The sequence below is a fragment of the Coffea arabica genome, chromosome 5c (genome assembly GCF_036785885.1).
Source record: "Coffea arabica cultivar ET-39 chromosome 5c, Coffea Arabica ET-39 HiFi, whole genome shotgun sequence".
NCBI lineage: Eukaryota > Viridiplantae > Streptophyta > Magnoliopsida > Gentianales > Rubiaceae > Coffea > Coffea arabica.
In genome coordinates, this window is record NC_092319.1 from 48,072,674 (window position 1) to 48,085,950 (window position 13,277).

Here is a 13,277-nt window from a genome sequence, read left to right on the forward strand (position 1 = left end):
AAAATATGAAATTCAAGAGATGAAAATTATTATACAATACCTTTTAAAAAAAGGCAAGAAAAACATGATTAGAACATACACAACTGGCCATTGACCCAACATACAAATTATATTGTGCTGTCCTCAAAATTTACGAATGAAATCTCATTCTAAAAAAGCATCAACAGTCACATATATGCATCAATTAACATAATTAAAAACTCTTTCTCAACATATCTTGTCTTTTGAGTTTTTGAGGAAGGCGACCTCACAATTTTTGCACAGCTTTGATGCTAAAGAGGTTTTACAGCATTATGGGATAAAGCCAATCAAAAGAACAATAAAATCCTCCAAAAAGTATCAAGGATATACATCATAAAGAAACCTCATTTTTTTTTCTTTTTCTTTTTCTTTTTTGGGTACATTGGAAGAGGTCATAATCTCTTAAATAGAAACAAAATGAGAATAAGCAACTGCTAACACATACGCTTCCAACAAATCTGGCATCTCTGCAGGGATGTCATCAAGAACTTGTAAACCTAATGGACCATAAATGCTGCACTTGGCCAATCAATTTGTATATTGATTGCATTCCCTCCAAATATGACTCAGCTAACAGTCCCAGCTCCTTTGCTTTAACTCTCATATCTGAATAAGAAGATTATGATCCGATGAGTTCTGATACCTAAATTTTTAACTAAAACTGCATGCAAGAAAAAGACCAATCAAATGGATCTACATATACCGTGCAATAGCAAGGGCATAGATGACTGCTAATATATCCTTCACATCATGCAAGTCAATCTCACAAGTCACAACTATCATTTGGAGTAGTCTCATGCTGTTTCAAAAGATGCAAGCTAAATTGGTAAATGAAAATAAGAGGTTTGCCACATGCAAAAAACTCGTCAATGGTTTCCAAGCAAAATTTACTCTCAGTTTCGACGTTATGTACAACTAAAACCTAACTAAATTTAAGTGCAAACATCTGCTCCAAAATCTAACTTGGCAAGTTTTCGTATAGGAGAGCAAAAGAATCAAGAAGATTTCTCAATAAAGCAGGACAAAAGGAAGTTTCTAAAAATTTTCAACTTAACTTTGATGCTCTTAGCCCAAGGACAACAAAAAATTAGAACAACCCACTAAAATAAAATATAGAAGAAACTTTTCATGAAAGGGAGAGGAAGGAGAGAAAATATGATCGGCATTCAGAGGAGGAAGGGAGAAAAGAATATAGCAACAGAACAAAGAATGAAGTAGAAGGGGAGACAACATTGGAAAAAAAAAAAAAAAAGAACTGTCTAGAGCAAGCTATAACCTTGTAAGCAACTCAAAAACAAAGATAAGATATGAAATAATTTTCTTTTATACTGCACATTGGCCAATATTTACAGCCTCAAAACCAGCTAGAATTCCTCAAATTCAAACAAGTCGGTATCTTTTTATTTTCTTTATTAGTAAAAAGAAAAGAAATAATATTATACTTTTCCATTCCAAACAAATTAATACAAGGTAGACCATAAAACTGCCAAGTAGTCTGAATTTTCATTATAAACTATGCAGCCAATATCGAATAGTAAAGCTACAAGTCAAAACACAACTACATAAGCAAATGCCATGATGAGCTTCAAGAGAAACAGGAAAAGACTCACATGAGAAATTTACGAAGCACTGACAATTATTAGGTTGATACAATTTTGGAGAAAGTCAAGGAATGAAATTTGTGAAATCCTTGTTATCAATACATTTTTAAGGAATCCAATCAGACACATAATATTATGCAGTAATAATTAGCCTTTGAATTGCAGTAGCATTTTTAAGGGAAAACATGGCTAACAAATTACCCTTTGAATTGCAGTAATAATTATAATAGTAATAACTACTCTATGCTCAATCGAAAATACATTTTAAGCATCCAATCAAACTGTTAGTCCTCTTTTACATCATTCATTTAGCAAAATATTTGATCTAAAAGCCTAGAGAATCAGCAAAAACTACAAGGTGAGAAAACATATATATGTCTAGAAAAAATGAAGCAATATTGATTGATCTCTTTCAACTATTTCTTCCTTTAGATAATTGTTTGCCTTTTCTTCAACATCCACAGCTTCTAGAAGAATAACCTACATTATTTTAAAAAAAACCCTCAATATATGGCTATCAAAGACTATATTAGAATGATTGATAAATTCAGCATGGCAAATGATAGAACACGAGTATAATGCATAACAATTATGAGAAAAGATATCCACCTCAAGAGTACATCAAACTGAACCTCCCAACTTCATATATGATTCAGATGCATAACAATTCATCTTGAGAAGGCAATAGTTTAAAAAAAAAAAAAGAATTGGTAAAATTAACAATTTCAACACCCACCAGACACTTCGTGAAAACCACTAAATAGCACAAAAATCAGAAATTTGAAATTCAAAGTTAAGGTAATCTAGAAAGATGACCACAAAATAAAAAGAAAAGACGATAACCTGAAAAGCTAAATCTTTTTCTCCTCCCTTTAGTATTTCCTTGTGATTTTCCTCAATCTATCAAATAGGCAGCAATCTAAGATTATGAGGAGCAGCAAAACTAAAGAAGCAAGCAAGAAATTAAAAACTTCAGAAGTGAAAAGGAAGCAGAAACTTGAAGGTCCAATCTAGTGTAAAATTGGAAAAATGACAGGGAAATAAATCAAAAAAAATTCACAACCTGAAAAGTTAAAATTTTTTCTCCTTTCAGTAGATATTCCTTCCATTTTTTCAAACTGTTTTCACATTTGAATACTATAACATTGAGATACCAAGAACTATATATTACATACACAGAAAAAATAACTTCACCAATAATGAGTAACCATAGAAAAAGGGCTTTAAAAATCTCATTTGGCAAATTCACATACGAAATAAAAGCTCAAGTAAGATATTGTCAATAATATTAAAAAAACCCATAAAAGTATAAACAAACAATTATTAGATCAAACTTGGCTGTTTGGTCTTACAATTACTACGGGCAGAATAGACTGCTATTGTAGGCAATGAACCACATAGTTCAATCGTCAACTCTGCTTTACCCAACTTGCTCACAAACACTTCTAGAACAAAGCCATGTAATTAAATGATAATGCTCAAAATGTAAAAGCATTTGCTAAAAAATTGATCTTCTAGTTTTTGAAACATTAATGAGGTGTTATCAAGATTAAAATGCAAAGACGAAAAGTAAGTTTGTAAAATCTACCCATTAAATTGGCGAAACAAATTGTGTAACCTAACCATGCTATGATAATAACCAAAGTAATAGGCTCTTTGAAGAGCTAAGAGAGCCGGGAAAAAAAAAGGAAGAACAGGCCAGAAAAGAAATTGCCCCAGTCCAACTCATCATTCAAGAGTAGAAAGGCAAAGAAAATTACAAGCCACAACTATTCAATATGTCATTTTTAACTTTCACAAGCAAATGTACATGTATCAACCCCCTGGGAGTTTCTATTCCAGCTTCGTAACCTTCAATTGTTGAGGGAAACTATCTATCAAATAAACAAAAGAACGCAATTAGGAGATAATCTAAATCCTATCAGCATATACATTTAAGAATCTAGGGAAGGGAAAAATTTCTCTTATTCAGGGGGAAAAACCCTGAAGAATACAAAATCAGTCTGTTTACCACCATGCGTGCATTATCTTCAATGAATGCCGCACTGGTAGCTATTAAGTGGTGATTTTTTTTTTTTTTGCATTGATAATAAAGAAATTGCACATGAGCCACTGTAAATGAATCATTCTTTTCCACAGGACCAATAATTACAATACTAAAGCAAACTATGAACCAAAAGGTAAATACATCAATACATTGAAACTGCATATAAGCAAGCTAACAAATGAATTTCAAATCAAATATTAAATAATCTGCAATAAATGAAAATTTCTTACTAAAAAATTCAGAGACTACAAAATTACAAGGATCTCATGGTAAAAAAAACATTAAGTAAACAACAATACATCAAATGACTAAACATACCTAATTAAGTAGAAAAAGGCTAAACATAGTGTTAGGAGAATATTAGTATTCTTATAGATAATAAATTAGTAAGGGTATTCTTGTAAATAGTCTGTTAGGTTTGTACTCCTATAAATACTAGTTGGTCACTCATAATAGTGTGACTAGATGTTTTCCTCCCAAGATACCTGTTGACATGGTATCAGAGCAAAAGTCCTAGGGTTAGGGTAAAACATCTAGCAAATCACTGTTCACGCCGCACTGTTCATAGCGGCACTGTTCACGTATACTGTTCACGGCACTGTTCACGTCGATACTGTTCACGTAGTTACTGTTCATGCCGTTACTGTTCACGCGTTTGTCTCAAGTTTTGACCCGTTCTTTCGTTTGACGTGCTATTCGCTATGGTTGAAAGGTTTGTTAATACGGTTATCACTGACCAAGTTGAATCAAGTTCTTCAACACATGGGTCCCAGAAAACTGTTACTATATCTGAGGAAGATTATGTTAAATTCCTACAGTACCAAGCTACAAATCACGCATCTCTTCCCTCTGCTTCTTTAGCACAAAAAGGTAATGACCCATGGATTATTGATTCCGGGGCTACTGATCATATGTCAGGTACCTCTAAAATTTTTTCTAATTTTCAAGAGTCAACTCCCTTTCCTCATGTTACTTTAGCTGATGGATCTACTACTAAAGTTAAAGGACTAGGCACTGTAGAAATTAATCCATCACTTCCGCTATCTTCTGTTCTTTACGTACCCAATTTGCCATTTAATCTAATGTCTGTTAGTAAGCTCACTAAATTTCTACAGTGTACAGTTACTTTTTCTCCTGATTCTGTTGTCATTCAGGATTTGAAGACAAAGAGTAAGCAATATCGAAGACTTGTGGGTAAATTAAATTATCTCACTGTAACGAGACCTGACATTTCGTTTGCAGTGAGTGTTGTGAGTCAATTTCTTGATACCCCTCGTACTAGTCATTGGGATGCTGTTATACGGATTCTCAGGTATCTTAAAAATGCTCCTGGAAAAGGGTTGCTGTATCAAAATCATGGACACAATGATATTGAAGGATATAGTGATGCAGATTGGGCTGGTTCTGCCTCAGATCGAAGATCGACTACAGGATATTGTGTGTTTGTTGGTGGTAATTTAGTGTCGTGGAAGAGTAAGAAGCAAACAGTTGTATCCAGATCAAGTGCAGAATCTGAATACCGCGCTATGGCTCACACTGTGTGTGAGTTGGTTTGGGTGAAGAGCATGTTACTGGAACTTGGGTTTGAACATAAACAGCCTATGAATTTAGTGTGTGATAATCAGGCGGCTGTTCATATTGCGTCTAATCCAGTGTTTCATGAAAGGACAAAACATATTGAAGTTGATTGTCATTTCATTCGAGAGAAATTGCTTGACGGGGTCATCAAGACATCTCATGTACCGTCTGTAGATCAATTGGCTGATGTATTTACTAAGAGTTTAGGGGGCTCTAGGGTGAAATATATTTGTAACAAGTTGGGTGCTTATGATATATATGCTCCAACTTGAGGGGGAGTGTTAGGAGAATATTAGTATTCTTATAGATAATAAATTAGTAAGGGTATTCTTGTAAATAGTCTGTTAGGTTTGTACTCCTATAAATACTAGTTGGTCACTCATAATAGTGTGACTAGATGTTTTCCTCCCAAGATACCTGTTGACACATAGAACAAACTTAAGTAGCCTTAAAGCTAGTGAGAATAATATAAGCAGCTTCCCTCCTATCACTACCAGCAATCAGCTTAACACAAAATACCTATTAAAAACACCAGATCAGTTTTGGATACTCAAAAAAACCCAAAAAGAAAAAAGAAAAAAAATTGCAATCATGGGCTCTGAACCAAGTATAATCCCTCCATACATAAAAATCTTTCCTTCTTGTACTGGATGATGGCACATAAACATTAAGAAACAATATGATTTTCCATTGAATGCCTTCTTCACAGAATGTTTGAGACAAATAAATGGAGGAAAAAGTATAAATCTGGAACCCATACAACAAATTGAACAAAAGGTGAGATGGCCCAAAAAAATAATCACAGTTAAGAGTATGGCCAAATATACACACTTTTGGCAATCACTTTTTCCTCATTGTGTAACAGAATTTCTTGCACTGCACAAATGTAATTTAAGAGCAAGGACTTTTTGGAATTTGATACACCAGACATGGTAAGTTCAACCAAAAACTCAATATTGGACTGAAGCAAATTACAACATAAAAACTTTTGGTTCCGCTGCAAAACTCAGACACCCATAAGGCATTTTAGCAATAAGTGTTAACCACACTTGTAAATGCAACTACACCACTCTATGCATACTCTAAATACAAAGTCACAACTACTGCAATGGAAAAGTAATGACAAAGACATCTATTCCAAGCACAATTCAAACAGGATCTCCCAATACCATGTATAACTTGGATGCATAACCATCCGTGTTAAGAAGGCAATAGTAAAGATAAAAGGCAAAACTACGAAATAATACCTATAGCTACTTTGTGAAAACCAATGAATAGAATATAACTTGAAAGCTGAATTTCAGGTGAGCTGCAAAGATAATTGGGGAGAAAAAAAGAACTGAGCCTAAAAAGTTAAATCTATCTCTTCTTGTGGATTTTTCTTGCATTTTTCCTCAATCTACTAAACAAAAATCAAAATATGACATAAATGGAAAATAAGACTATTAGCAGCAGCAAAACTAAATAACTAAACAAGAAATTAAAACATATAATCTTCAGTTGAAGAGAAGGTTAAGATCTCTGTGTCAAAGAAGCGTCAGAAGAAGAGGAAAAAGTCAGATATAAAGAAGCAGGTGGTGCCTCTGGGTGCTTAAATATTCAAGTTTCTTCATCATTTGTAGTTCATTTTAACTTTGATCATTGTTACTTTTAAAGAACTTAAAGGACTCTATAGATGGAAAGATGAAAAGACCCTAAAAAAAAGGATGAAACAATGACCTTGAGTAAATTCAGCTTTTGGTGATTTTTTGGAGTCTATTAGAGGAGAACAATCAAGACTACAGAGCTCAAATACTATTGCAAAGTGAGCTAATACTAATGCTTTCCCTTTAAAAGTCATGCATAGATCAGGTGGCTGAGAAAGTTAACCACCAAGCAGATGTTGTGTAGTTCTGTGGAATGAGATAGATATTTTAGTACTTATAGCATTTTCAGCGAAACTATGTGTATCAAATAAGCTGTATCATTAGTACAAAAACACAAAAAAAAAAGGGTAAAAAATTATATATATAACTACAGGAGCTGCAGAAAAAGTACCTAGATATTCACCGACGAAGAGCAGAACCTGCAGACAAAAAACAAAATAGCCAATGATGATGAATATAACAGCACCATTAGTATGAGAACACAAAGACAAAACTGAAATACGAAATCATCCATGCATGTGCCAATTGCCTCATGCTGAAGTTATTCTTAATGCTTATAATTCCAATGACCTGTGAGAAGAATAGAACTATTAAATCAATTTAAACAAGCTTACAACTTACATGACACGGCTTTGGAAACTACAGATTCAGCAGGCACATCATTAAGCAAAAAAACTAAGACCATGCATGCAACAGATCCAGCATTAGATGATAGGCGACACACTACACTCTAAAGCAAAACCCAAAACCAGAATTTGAGAGGACACCTCTTGGCTACTGTGAATTTTTTTTTTTTTAGAGGACAATAGCAAATTAGCAATGCAAACGAGGCAAATACTTAAACAACTAACTCCAAAAGCAGAAAAAAAGAGAGAAAAATATCCAATTCTTGGAACCTTAGTAATCACTAAAACACATGGAACTTTGCGCACAATGGAGATAAACAATTATGTATCAGATCCTAAATTTCTAACCACACAAAGCATTAGACATCAAAGAAAAATTCCATTGGGCAAGATATGAGAATGACATTCCAAAAAAATACTCTAAACAACGGAGTGAGTAGTCAAGAAAGAAACGGAAAGGAAGGGAAAAAAATAGAACGCATTAATTCTTTCGTATACTTACCAGTTACCATGAAGCAAGCACTTGTACAACCAAAAAACCTGAAAAAAAAAAGAAAGAAAATATTCGATAACTACCAGATAAAATCAGAAGAATAAAAACTGATCTTAAAAAAAATAAACATATAAAGAAAAGCAAAATCTACCTAAAGGCTGTCCTAGCAATTGTTTCCCCTTTTCATCTCAGTGGCAGCTATCAGGACAAAAAAATAAATTTTATGTATAGCTAAGAAAGAAAAATATGGAAATTGGGCACAACATGGAAAAAAAAGAGGAAATTTTCACCTCAGCTAACTCCTTTGAACTTCATTTGGTTTTTATTGGTTTCATCCGCGCAAAGTGTAGAGTAGTTCAAGCATACATTAATGTGAAAGTTCCCAACAAGATTAAGATCCATAGAATAATAGGTGGAAGCAATCTTGTTTGTTCAATCAATATTTACAAAAAAAAAAAAAAAAGAAAAAAATGGCGGGGAAGGAAGATGCGGATGATCAAGAGGAAGAAAGGCCAATGAAGAAGAAGATGAGGGAGAGATACAGGGACGGTGGAAAGTTGTTCTTTGTCAGGCGTGTACAGGGACGGTGGAGTCTATTTTACACTCACAGGGCATTCAAAAGAAAGATTCTTTTGAATAGAGTTTGTAAAATTTGAGGAGCAATAAGGGTAAAATTATAATTTCACTGGCCATCATTGAGCCCAGCACCAACCCTTGTCATTCAACCTGACGAATCACACGCACACCTGCTGCAACGCGGGCCAGCCGGACTCCCGTTTCTTCTCCTCTTTCTTCGGCTTGTAATCTTCTTTAGTCTTCTAGTCTAGTGTAGTTAGAAAGAAAGAATGAATGGAAAAGAAAACCAAATGGGAATATAAGAAAGGTAAGCTACCAAGTTGGACGAACACTCTTTAGCCAACCACATTTTGCCACATCAGCAACACAAACATCACTTTGAGGCATGGCATTCCCTCTTTTATATATATGTTAATGACCGCAATAAGTTAGATTTCACACATGATTTGAGTGTATGATTTTGTTTAGATTACAAATTTTCGTAACATATTTTTCAATCACTTCCACTTCCATGCCTCGTATACATCATGTCCCCATAATATATTTTTTTCCAAAAACACTATAAATTTCTTGCTTTATTGACGAAATCAATGGCTACCAATTCCGTCATTCGCAGTTAAAACGGACGCAATGATACTTGGAGTAGAGCATAATAGGTACAAATTCAAGCAATCAAAATAAACTTCTGCATGATTTTCACTCGGGACCACTAATTCATCTATACTCAAATCACAAGCTGCTCAGCTTAATTGAGTTTCATATATTTTAGATTTGTTCACACATATTATCGTGTGTGCATTGAATAAACCTATCTACATTGAACAGTAGCTTAAACTGGTCAAGTTTAATAAAACTTCACACCAATATTACATCTTTAATCTGCATATCGATTTAATTGTATCCGTAATATCCAACTCTAAACTAAAATTGCATTTGAGCCAAAAACAAAAAATTAGAGTCGAATTTTAATTAAGCTCTGAGCCATATAAAACATTTCACTCGTGCTCGAATCGACTGGATTCCATCGACCACGTGACCAGTTCTGTCCAGAGTCCAATTGTGTAAACTAATAGAATTTTAATATTGTATATTGGTATAATTTTGGTCTAAATGTGAGTTATAATTAAATTGATGTAAAACTCATAATTGTACCGAACATATGTTAGTTTATATTGAAATTATACCATTTTACGCAGCTAGGCAAAATTAGATAGAAGTCATAGAACCTCAACTAGAGAAAGAAGCACCGAATCCCGCTTGATACCATCTTATTGAGTGAGTAGCTACTTAAAATTAAATGTTTACTGACAGTCATTTTTTCCTATAATAAGGTTATTGACATTGACATCATTCGAGAATGGCTGATGGGTCGAAAAAATCATTCAAAAAGATAGCAAAAATTATCAAAATAGTCCCTCATATTTCAATAAAATTCTCTTTTTGTTCCTTACATATAAAACCTTGGAAAATGGTTCTTCACATATAACAAATATCAATTTGATCCTAGAACATATTTCCTACCAAATTTATAGCCAAAAGATACATGTCCAATACTTTCAACCGCAAAATAAAAACAAGAATAATATTTTCTACTAATTATTTAACAATTTTAACTATAAGAACTTTTAAAAACTCCTCAACATTTTTAAAATACACACCTTAAAATATAAAAAAAAAACCCACACAAATTATTCTTCTTCTTACTAAAAGTATGAATACGTGACTCAAGTTTGCATTTTTTGACTAGAAATTTGGGCAGAAATAGATTTCGAAACCAATTTTAAGTATTTATTATTATATGTAAGGGACTTAAAAAGTTTTTTTTTTTTTAAATGTGGTAGACTCTTTTGATCATTTTCCCCAAAAAATTTTGCTAAAAAAATTCCGATCTTGTTGCAACATGGTTGAAAAAAGAAGGAATTAAAAAAGTGTATCTTAATTTTCTCCCATAATTTCTGATATGTAATCAATATTAAAACTGACTATCTAAAACTTACGGTTTTTTTTTGTTTTTATTTTTTATTTTTGCTTCTGAATCTTATTAAAACTTGAATTACCCTCCTCTATGATTATTGGATAAAGATAAAGAGGCAAAACATGAAATTGTACACCTGCTAAAGACTAGAGTTCCGAGTAACCGGCATTTCTAGATTTCCAGTAGACTATTACAGTTAGTTTTACACTGACGGCGGTAATTGACGCTGAACCAGAAAGATTCAACCTGCTAAGTTACATGCACACTAATCTAGATGGGTTAAAATGGCTGCCACCCCGACGTATAAGGATGAGATGGTTCTTTAGTTTTTTTCAACTCCAGTATATGACTTTTGTTGAAATAATTAATCCTGATCTCAGATTAACCTCCAAAATCAGCAACTTTTGAAAGCAATCCAGTGATTTAACTACTCAACCCAAGCCCCTCCCAAAATCGACGTGGTGGGACTACTAAATTAGGACTACTAAACTGGAAAATAGTTCTTTAGTTGACATTCATTTTTTCATGTTAAAGGAAAAAAAGAAAACTTTTGACTTAAATTTCTTTATCTGTGGTCAACCCAACTTGCACTTCATCGGTGCCCTTGGAATATATATACATACATACATACATATATATATATATATATAAAGAATTTGACGTTATTAACTTAAATTAGCATCATGGTTATGGTCAATACACGTTAAACTCTGCTAGAGTCAGATGAAAGGAAGCTAAATAGCCCGTGATGTTACAGTGTTTTACGCAAAAGTCAAAAGACCAAATCACCTGGTGGTGGTCAAATACAAAATGAAAAAATGCAGAAAAAGATAAAATACGAAGATGGGATTTCATTGACTTATGGTACACAATGGGATCCTGGTTCGAAAATTTTCTGCCCGAATTTAGTGGTCGTGACAATTAATGAATATTCATTACCAATTCTCCTCTTCCAAATCCCAAAAGAAAATAAACTTTTTGACACCAGTTGAGTTAGAAGATTCAAACCATAGACAAAGCAAAGAGAAAACAGTAGAGATCCAATATTGGTAACTTGAGCAGAATGAGAGCAATATGACCAGTTGCAAATGGATGGTCGCAAAATTTTAGGTGGATGAGACAGGAATATGATGCATAATTCCTCGTTGCTCAATATATATACGTGCAAGCAGTTCCTGTCTCAGAGATATTCTGATTGTTGGTTGACTTCTTCGGCCATATGATTCTTGAATCTGAATTGTAATCTGAACCCTCTGAATCTTGCGGAAAACCCAAAGCCAACTTCCAGCTAAAGTTTTGGTCTGCAAATGCACTCTATTGATCAGCACGATGTTTTCCGCCTCATGAAATGCTTTTGAAGTTTTTCCATTTCATAATTTCCCTTTGCTTCGTCCAGCAGGCATTTACCAGTTTTCTTCTTGCCTCCTCTCTATTTCTGATAAATGTTCACTGCATCATTGCATGTTGCCCCAGTGCTAACATGCAGATAAAATTTCAGTTCTACCCCTTTTAAGAATAAACAAAACTGACTAGTGTGAATCTCCAGCGATTGAGCTTGCTTCTCGTCTTGTTATCCAAAAAGCTTGCCTCTAATTAAATTCCTTTTCGTGTTCAAAACTAATCTTTTTCTAGTGCCCCTTTTAGCATTTATCTTTTCTTTTCTTTTTAAATTTTTATTTTAAAATAATTAAGAATACTTTTTGTAATAAAAAAGAGAACAGATATTTTAATTGGAGGCAAAAGGGTCTTGACGTAACAAAAGAGCTGCCAAATAAAAAAATTGTGGCAGCCCCAAAATCACTGGCGGCATATCTTGAGAGATAGAAAATAGAAATATTCCTAGAATTCGACCATACTCTTTGCAGCAAATCCCTTGCTACTTTTACCACATTTTCCGCGTCAACTGCACCCCTCTACATATCACCCCCATGAACGCTCAGTCTTCCCAACAAGTTCACTCAAGAATTCCTCTCCCAAACGAGGAATTAACAACCGCGAAGACCTCCACACTCCTTCCCTGCCCTCCCTTCTACCTCACGGCCTGCACGGACCATGAAGGCGATCGGGCTCATTTTCACGGTCGCCCTAGCCATGGCACTAGCCATAACTCTAGTCACCATGAAAAACACTGCCGAAGAATCAGTAATGAAGAACGACAAGAACTCGGATTCCGAACGGGGGAAGATATTGATGCCGTCCAAAAGGTTAAGCCGTTTCCTAGCTCAAAAACCGAAGCCAAAGAATCCCAGAGCAGCTGATCATTGCAAGAAACATAATGACATTTGTGGCAACATCCCGGGTGAAGAAGGGAGAAATTCTACATGCTGCAACAACAAATGCGTGGATTTGGTGTACGATGCTTACAATTGTGGAGCATGCAAAAACAAGTGTTTGCCGTTTGAAGCTTGCTGCAACGGGCGATGCGTTAATCTTTCGTTTGATAAGAGGCACTGTGGATTTTGCAACAAAAAAGTGCATGCCGGGTGGATATTGTATATACGGCATCTGCGATTATGCTTAATACACAGCTCTCTCTCTCTCTCTCTCTCTACCTCCATTTATTTGGTAATATTACAGCACCATTAATTGTTGCTATACGGTTTGTCATTTGTTAGACATAACAATAAAAGGCCGCATCTAGTATGGTGGTTCTCTCAGATACTGATGAAATACGTACAAGTCGTCAATAGTGTCTTCCTACTCTATACGTCAAG

General features: G+C 34.3%; 1 long non-coding RNA gene across 9 annotated transcripts; it reads right to left on the reverse strand.

Annotated features, from left to right (window-relative positions):
* Window positions 1-176: 176 nt before the first annotated feature.
* On the reverse strand, window positions 177-8,906 carry LOC113690529 (uncharacterized). 9 transcript variants are annotated; one of them, XR_011815344.1, is made up of 8 exons: window positions 8,303-8,887; window positions 8,164-8,210; window positions 8,022-8,059; window positions 7,285-7,312; window positions 3,383-3,496; window positions 2,466-2,522; window positions 725-820; window positions 177-627 (listed from the first exon to the last, which is right to left on the reverse strand). It is a non-coding gene; the product is annotated as an uncharacterized lncRNA (long non-coding RNA). The 9 variants fall into 9 exon arrangements; XR_011815343.1 differs by having other exon boundaries at window positions 3,433-3,496; window positions 8,303-8,883; XR_011815341.1 differs by having other exon boundaries at window positions 2,466-3,496; window positions 8,303-8,905.
* Between the last annotated feature and the right edge of the window lie 4,371 nt (window positions 8,907-13,277).